We start from the raw sequence: 7,257 nt of genomic DNA, 5'->3' as shown, positions 1-7,257 counted from the left end.
AAACTGACCCATAGGAGCACTCATTAAAAATACTTTTAGTTACAACAGCAGCAAGGGATGTTTTTCTCAGTACTCCGTCGTTATGATAGTTCCTCAGGGAGCTGGAAATAATATTCTACCTATGCATCCATTTTTCCCACGAAAACAAGTATAGTTACGTCATTTGCTGATAGTGATTTTATCCCCTAAGGACAAGTGTTCGCACTAGTCTTATAACCGTCTCGATTGCACTTACGCTAAGTGCTCTGATGCTGTGACCTTTCCGCTCGCGGAAAAGTACTTTCATGGCACTTTGGTAATGACAGAATTTTATACCCCGTTTCACACATTCCTAGTTCCTACTGATATTTCAGCGTGGGGAATTTGGAAACAGAAGACTTAGCCAAATTTTCGACGACATGCAGCAAAGTCGAAGCGAGAAAATCTCCGGAGCTTCAGAGATTCTGATCGAATGTACCGTATTTCGGTGATAACACTGGCTATAAAATTTCACGATTGCCTCATTTATTCTTTACTTGTATTCGGAAACGTATTCATTAAGAATGCGTTCAACGCAGTCATATCTTTCAACGTTTTCTACGCATTATACAATGGAAAACAAATTTCCTATATTTTTTGTTATGAAATGAACGCCGAGTGCCGCGGGGAGTAGTCGCGCGGTTTGGGACGCCACGTCACAGGTTGCACGCCCCCTCCCGCCAGAGGTTCGAATCCTCCCTCGGGCATGGGTGTGTGTGTATAATTTCGTTCAAGTTAGTTTAGGTAGCGTGTAAGTCTAGGGACCGATGACCTCAGCAGTTTGATGCCTTATGAATTCACACACATTTGAACATTTGAACGTCGGGAATGTGTTTTCCTCCTTTTAAAAGCTATAGCTACTTCACACAAAGTTGTATTATACTGTTTAAAAGCTTGCACATCGTTCAAAATGAAACCCATCTGGCATTCATTCCACTAGCGGAGAAATAATTAGGTAAAGCGATCGAGACTTCCGACAAGATGTTTTACGCCATCAAGCGAAACCACAGGAGCTTGGTTTTGTACCCCACCTTATTTGTAACATAAGCCGAATGAAGAAAGCAAGTAGGAGCAGGTGAGGTAAAGCAATTCGGTACTGCACATACAGTTAAAACACCTTTACTAGTGCAAACATATTACATAACTTTAAAAAAAAAAAGCACTCCCTCTTCAGGCCACAAGTGGCCCATCGGGACCTTCCGACCGCCGTGTCATCCTCAGTTGAGGATGCGGATAGGAGGGGCGTATGGTCAACACACCGCTCTCCCGGTCGTTATGATGGTTTTCTTTGACCGGAGCCGCTACTATTCGGTTGAGTAGCTCCTCAGTTGGCATCACGAGGCTGAGTGCACCCCGAAAAATGGCAACAGCGCATGGCGACTGGATGGTCACCCATACAAGTGCCGGCCACGCCCGACAGCGCTTAACTTCGGTGATCTGACGGGAACCGGTGTATCCACTGCGGCAAGGCCGTTGCCGTTACATAACTTTAGGTGATGAAAACGTAGGTGCGACGTCGTAGACCCGTAGTAACTGGTACACAGTCTCAACAGCAAACTAAGCTGAAGCGAAGTTTCTGGCCGTCTGCTCTTGATGAACTGGACAGAAAGTAGAACGACGCTCGTTGAGCTCCACAGCGTCGGCTAGAGGGCTCTGTGGTCGGCGTAGTTCGTCCGCTCTCGTAGTGCTAACCTCAGAGCGTGCACCTACGCATGGTAACTATCGTTACCACATTTGGATCGTGGGCCTTACTCAGAAATGTATTGGATAAATTGGATCATTCTATGTACTGATTACTTTCTCCTCCTTCCATCTTGTATTTGTAAAGTATTTCACTGCAAACACCTCTTCAGTTTCCGTAAGTCACAAAATAACATGGACACGTGCGCAATATTTACGACATCTATGAATCACTCTACACAGACGAAGTTTTATTCCTTCCAGCACTAAGTAGCTAATTCGTCTATTCACATACGTGAGATTTTTGATGATGAAAATTTCACGGAGACATTACTGAAAATATTGTAGTTGTTATCATAACTGCACTTTCAGTTAGGAATAGCGTTTTTACTAATAATAGGAGACAGATCTCGAACATCGGAAATTGACACCATAAATCCTACAGCGCTGTCCTTAAATCAGTAAGAGTACGAGGGGGTGGAGATCTCTCCTGAACAGCGCGTTGCACGGCATCCCAGACATGCTCAGTAATGTGCATGTCTGGGGAGTTTGGTGGCCAGCGGAAGTGTTTAAACTCAGAAGAGTTTTCCTGGAGCCACTCTGTAGCAATTCTGCACGTGTGGTGTGTCGCATAACGCTGCTGGAATTGCCCAAATCCGTCGGAATGCACAATGGACATGAATGGATGCAGGTGATAGGACAGGATGATCATGTACGTCACCTGTCAGTGTCGCATCTAGAAGTATCAGGGGTCCCGCATCACACCAACTGTACACGCCCCACACCGTTACATAGCCTCCACCAGCTTGAAAATCCCCTGTTGACATGCAGGGTACATGTATTCATGACGTTGTCTCCATACTCGTGAACGTCCATCTGCTCGATACAATTTGAAACGAGATTCGTCCGATCCGGCAACATGTTTCCAGTCATCAACAATCCAATCTCGGGGTTGACGGGCCTAGGCGAGGCGTAGAGCTTTGTATCGTACAGTCATCAAGGGTACACGAGTGGGCCTTCGGCTCCGAAAGCTAACGTCGGTGATGTCTCGTTGAATTGTTTGCATGTCGACACTTATTGATGGTCCAGTATTAAAATCTGCACCAATTTGAGGAGAGGTTGCACTTCTGTTACATTGAACGATTCTCTTCAGTGTTCGTTGGCCCCTTTCTTGCAGGATCTTCTTCCGGCCGCTGCGACGTCGGAGATCTGCCTGCCATTGTAGCAGCAGTAACCGCTCTAACAACTGCTCCAGACCCTTGTTGTCTTATGTAGGCGCTGCCGATCGCAGCGCCGTATTCTGCCTGTTTACATATCTCGGTATCTGAATAAGGATACCTATATCATTTTCTCTGGCGCATCTGTGTAGAAACTCTAGTGCAGTGTGTTGGTCATTAAAATGTTACGATCGTGTTTGCAACACTGAATTCAGTTGCCAGGTGTGCTGCAAATGTTTGTATAGGCGGTCTGCGTGGCGTGAAAAATCAAACTAACTTCATCATGCCTCGTTTTCCATTTCGAGATGGAAAATGTTTATATTAAGGAATGTACCAGAAATTTCTCACAAACCACTTATTATAATATTCACACTCATATCGCATGCCTATTTCCCATTTACGATTATGTCAGTCAGGTACAGGTAGTTTCATAAAACGAAGAACAGCTTACCATGTTTTTGTTACCGCTAACAGAATCGAGATCTGTCCCTTAGTATCTTCCCGTTGATACTGAATACATCCAAGTAGGCGTCAAACACAACATTCGTGAGGAAGTGTTTCTGATTTTATTAGTGACCGTAGAAATTATATACTACAAATAATCCAAGGCTACTGCTTCGCGTTCATATTACGAGCCGTTTCGCACATCATGACTTTAACATTCCAGTAACAGCCGCCTTATCCCACTTACTCAAGAGTAAAAATATGCCTACCTGCACTTCTGAACTTCCAACGGCCTTTCCGCAGTAGTAATACTGGTTCATGTAAGATCACCGAAGTTAAGCGCTGTCGGGCTGGACTAGCAATTGGATGGCTGACCATCCGGTCTGCCGAGCGCAGCTGGCAAGCGGGGTGCAGTCAGCCCTTGTGAGGCAAACTGAGGAGCTACTTGACTGAGAAGTAGCGGCACCGATCTTGGAAACTGCACAGCCGGGAGAGCAGTATGCCGACCACATGCCCCTCCATATTCGCATCCAGTGACGCATGTGGGCTGAGGATGACACGGCGGCTGGTCGGTACCTTTGGGCCTTCATGGCCTGTTCGGGAGGAGCATATAGTTTTTTAGTTTTAGTACTTCTGAACTAGCCCGTAAGCCACAGTTTTGAGACGTACTCCGTGTGCTCAGTGTGAAAATTTTCAGAATCACTGCATCTGTGCTGACGTGAATCCTCCCCTCTCTGGTGGATCACGTTATCAAGCAGATTTTCTCTTAAAATTAGCTTTGATGTCTGTTTGTTAGGAATACGTACTACGTCACGCAGAGCCAACGTGACGAATGATAGTTAAGAAAATATTATACGAGGGGCGGTCAGAAAGTAAGCTCCGATCGGTCGCGAAATGGAAACGACTATGAAAATCCGATAAAGCTTTGCACAGATGTGTTGGGTAGTGTGTCTAGTATAACGCCAGTTAGAATCACGTCGCTCTTCTCATTTCTGAGCTCGCAGTGAGTGCGTAAAGATGTCTAGAAAATAGTGTCTGCCGCCAAGTACGAGGGCCTGGTGAGAAATTTCGCCTGAAGCTATGCAGCTAACATTACATAACTGTCGTGCTGTTTCTTCTTCAAGACAATTCTCAGCCGCATTCTGCAGGGGCAATGAAGATGCTCCTGCATCGTTTTCAAATGAAAATGTGAGATTACCCACAATACAGTCCGCAATTGTCTCCCCCTGAGTTTCATCTCTGGTCACATGAAACGCTGTCTTTGAAGACAACATTTTGACACAGACAATGAGGTGTAGGCCAGCGTGGAGAATTGGTGGAAAGCACTGGTGGCTGCCTTCTATGATGAGGCTATTGAAAAGTTGGTACAACGCTATGACAAAAGTCTAAGTCAGAACGGCGACTACGTAGAGAAGTAGCTGAAAGGTGTAGCTAATTGTTACAAGTAAAACATTTCTGATGTTCACTGTGGTTTCAATTTGGCAATCAATCGGAGCTTACTTTCTGAACAGGCCTCGTACTTTACCGGATTTGGCTTCATCAATAGCCTACGACGAAGTATGGATCTGTTTTAAGTGATAATGCTAACAGAAACAAGAGATTCAATGTCACATAGGTAGCAAGAGGTGAATAATGTGAAATCTAGTACATAACAAACCTTCGTACAGTATACAAAGAGACTTCTTGCCTATGTTTTGCAAGGCTGGGAAACCATTAAAAATATTGTAAGAACACCTTACCGCGTCCAGGATTCAATCGGATGAGGGACTAAAACATGTAGCGTCTTTCTTTTTTTTTGCAATGTTTCATAGGTGTGCTGCCACTTATTTTCCAGCGTGTTTCAGATGGTTCAAATGGCTCTGTGCACTATGGGACTTAACTTCTGAGGTCATCAGTCCCCTAGAACCTATAATTACTTAAACCTAACTAACCTAAGGACATCACACACATCCATGCCCGAGGCAGGATTCAAACCTGCGACCGTAGCGGTCGCGAGGTTCCAGAATGAAGCCCCTAGAACCGCGGCTTCCAGCGTGTTTCCGTTGATTCCTGTACTATGAACAATTGCAGAAAATGAATTCTAACAAGGAAAATGGCGTTTACAGACCTATGTGCAGGTAATATTCATCATCTGACAAAAAAAAAATTCCAAACAAGAAGGGGAATTCGAAGCGAAATGAAACATCACCGTTTGAGACAATGAATCATGTTGACAGTGATTATAAAACAGAGTCTCATTTACAAAGAACTTGGCAGGATCTGCCTACTTACCAGTACGACGTTGCAACCCCTCTGGCCTGGATGCATACGCCGATTATTTTGGCAAGGGCGTCACAAAGCCGTTGTATCCTCTGCTACCCTCTCCCGGGGCAAACTGGCCCACAACTATTGTAACAGTTGCTTGGTACCGTAGAAGCACTGGGACTGTGTTGATGTCCGAGCTGGTCCCACGATCACGCATGTGTGGTCTTGTTAGATACAGGAACATGTTAAAATCATGCAGGCACTTCAGAGAGACACGCAGCATGTGAGGACGAGTATCGTCTTTTTACAAAATTGGACCACGATATTGTCACGTGAGGATGCTGGACGTTCAGGACGTACCGTCCTGCGGTCAGAGTTCACTCAATCGCAAACACCGCTGAGCGTCTCCAAAACATTGGAAAAAAATATTTAATTAACAGGTTCTGTGGACCCATGCGTGGTAGCAAATAGTTTAAAAAATGCTGATTAGAAAAATGACAAAATAATTAATAAAATAGTAAAACACGAAAATAATGTGACAGAAAATACAAACAAATATCAGATTACAGGGAAAAGTGTTGAACTAGTGCGGGAATCCTCTATGCGAAAGGGAAGGGATGTGACAAGGAAACCTTTTAATTTGGATTTCAATACTAGAGGGCAATCTCTCTGCTGAAAGTCTCAAAATAGCTCTAAGTACTATGGAACTTAACATCTGAGGTCATCAGTCCCCTAGACTTAGAACTAAAACCTAACTTACCTAAGGACTTCACATACATCCATGCCCCAGGCAGGATTCGAACCGGCGACCGTAGTAGCAGCGCGGTTCCAGACTGAAGCGCCTAGCACCGCTCGGCCATAAAGGCCGGCTACTGATAGCCTGTTGTAAATTAAACACGCTGAGCAGCGCACACATCTCTGTCCAGTGCTTAGGGAAGTTTTATCCAAGTGTTCACCGCTTTTCTGTCTGGTGTTGCAGTTCCTCTTGGATGAATAACGTCACAATAAATTCCGTAATGGAATATACGTAGGGGAAGGGCGAAGCTAAAACGCAGCAGTACTTCGCTAACTTACAGCGCATATCTGCCTGACCTTCCTTTTCTGTGCGAAAAGTTTTCTTGTTGGGTGCACGAAGTTGCCCCTAAATACAAAACCATACGAAACAACAGAGTTACACTAAGTAAGGTAAACACATACCCTTCGCCCTCCCCCCCCCCTTTCCCCATAACAAATATAACAATCTTCACTATCATTCACCGATCGGATGTTCCCTCCTATCTACCCCGTTCCTACTTATTTGCTGGACCGAAAGTATCCTATAGCATACTCATTTAATGTTGCTAAGTACCCATTACATTGCATCTGTCACACATCCACTTCAACCCCACAATTAACATTTGCTGATACCGTCTATCATTTCTACAAAGTTCTAAATATATTCCATATACATAAAATCACCAACTAGCAACCATCCTTTACCAACGTTGTGCAAAATCGAGCCACTGTATAACAGCCGTGTACCGCAAGTCTCTAGAGGAACAGAGGGTTCCAAATGATTGGAAAAGAGCACAGGTAGTCCCAGTCTTCAAGAAGGGTCGTCGAGCAGATGCGCAAAACTATAGACCTATATCTCTCTGACGTCGATCTGTTGTAG

At 44.7% G+C, this 7,257-nt stretch overlaps 1 pseudogene; it reads right to left on the bottom strand.

Annotated features, from left to right (window-relative positions):
* Positions 1-1,379: 1,379 nt before the first annotated feature.
* On the bottom strand, positions 1,380-1,496 carry LOC126199889 (5S ribosomal RNA; annotated as a pseudogene).
* Between the last annotated feature and the right edge of the window lie 5,761 nt (positions 1,497-7,257).

This window comes from Schistocerca nitens, chromosome 8, assembly GCF_023898315.1.
Source record: "Schistocerca nitens isolate TAMUIC-IGC-003100 chromosome 8, iqSchNite1.1, whole genome shotgun sequence".
Lineage (NCBI taxonomy): Eukaryota > Metazoa > Arthropoda > Insecta > Orthoptera > Acrididae > Schistocerca > Schistocerca nitens.
This window is presented reverse-complemented; position numbering and strand designations above follow the sequence as displayed.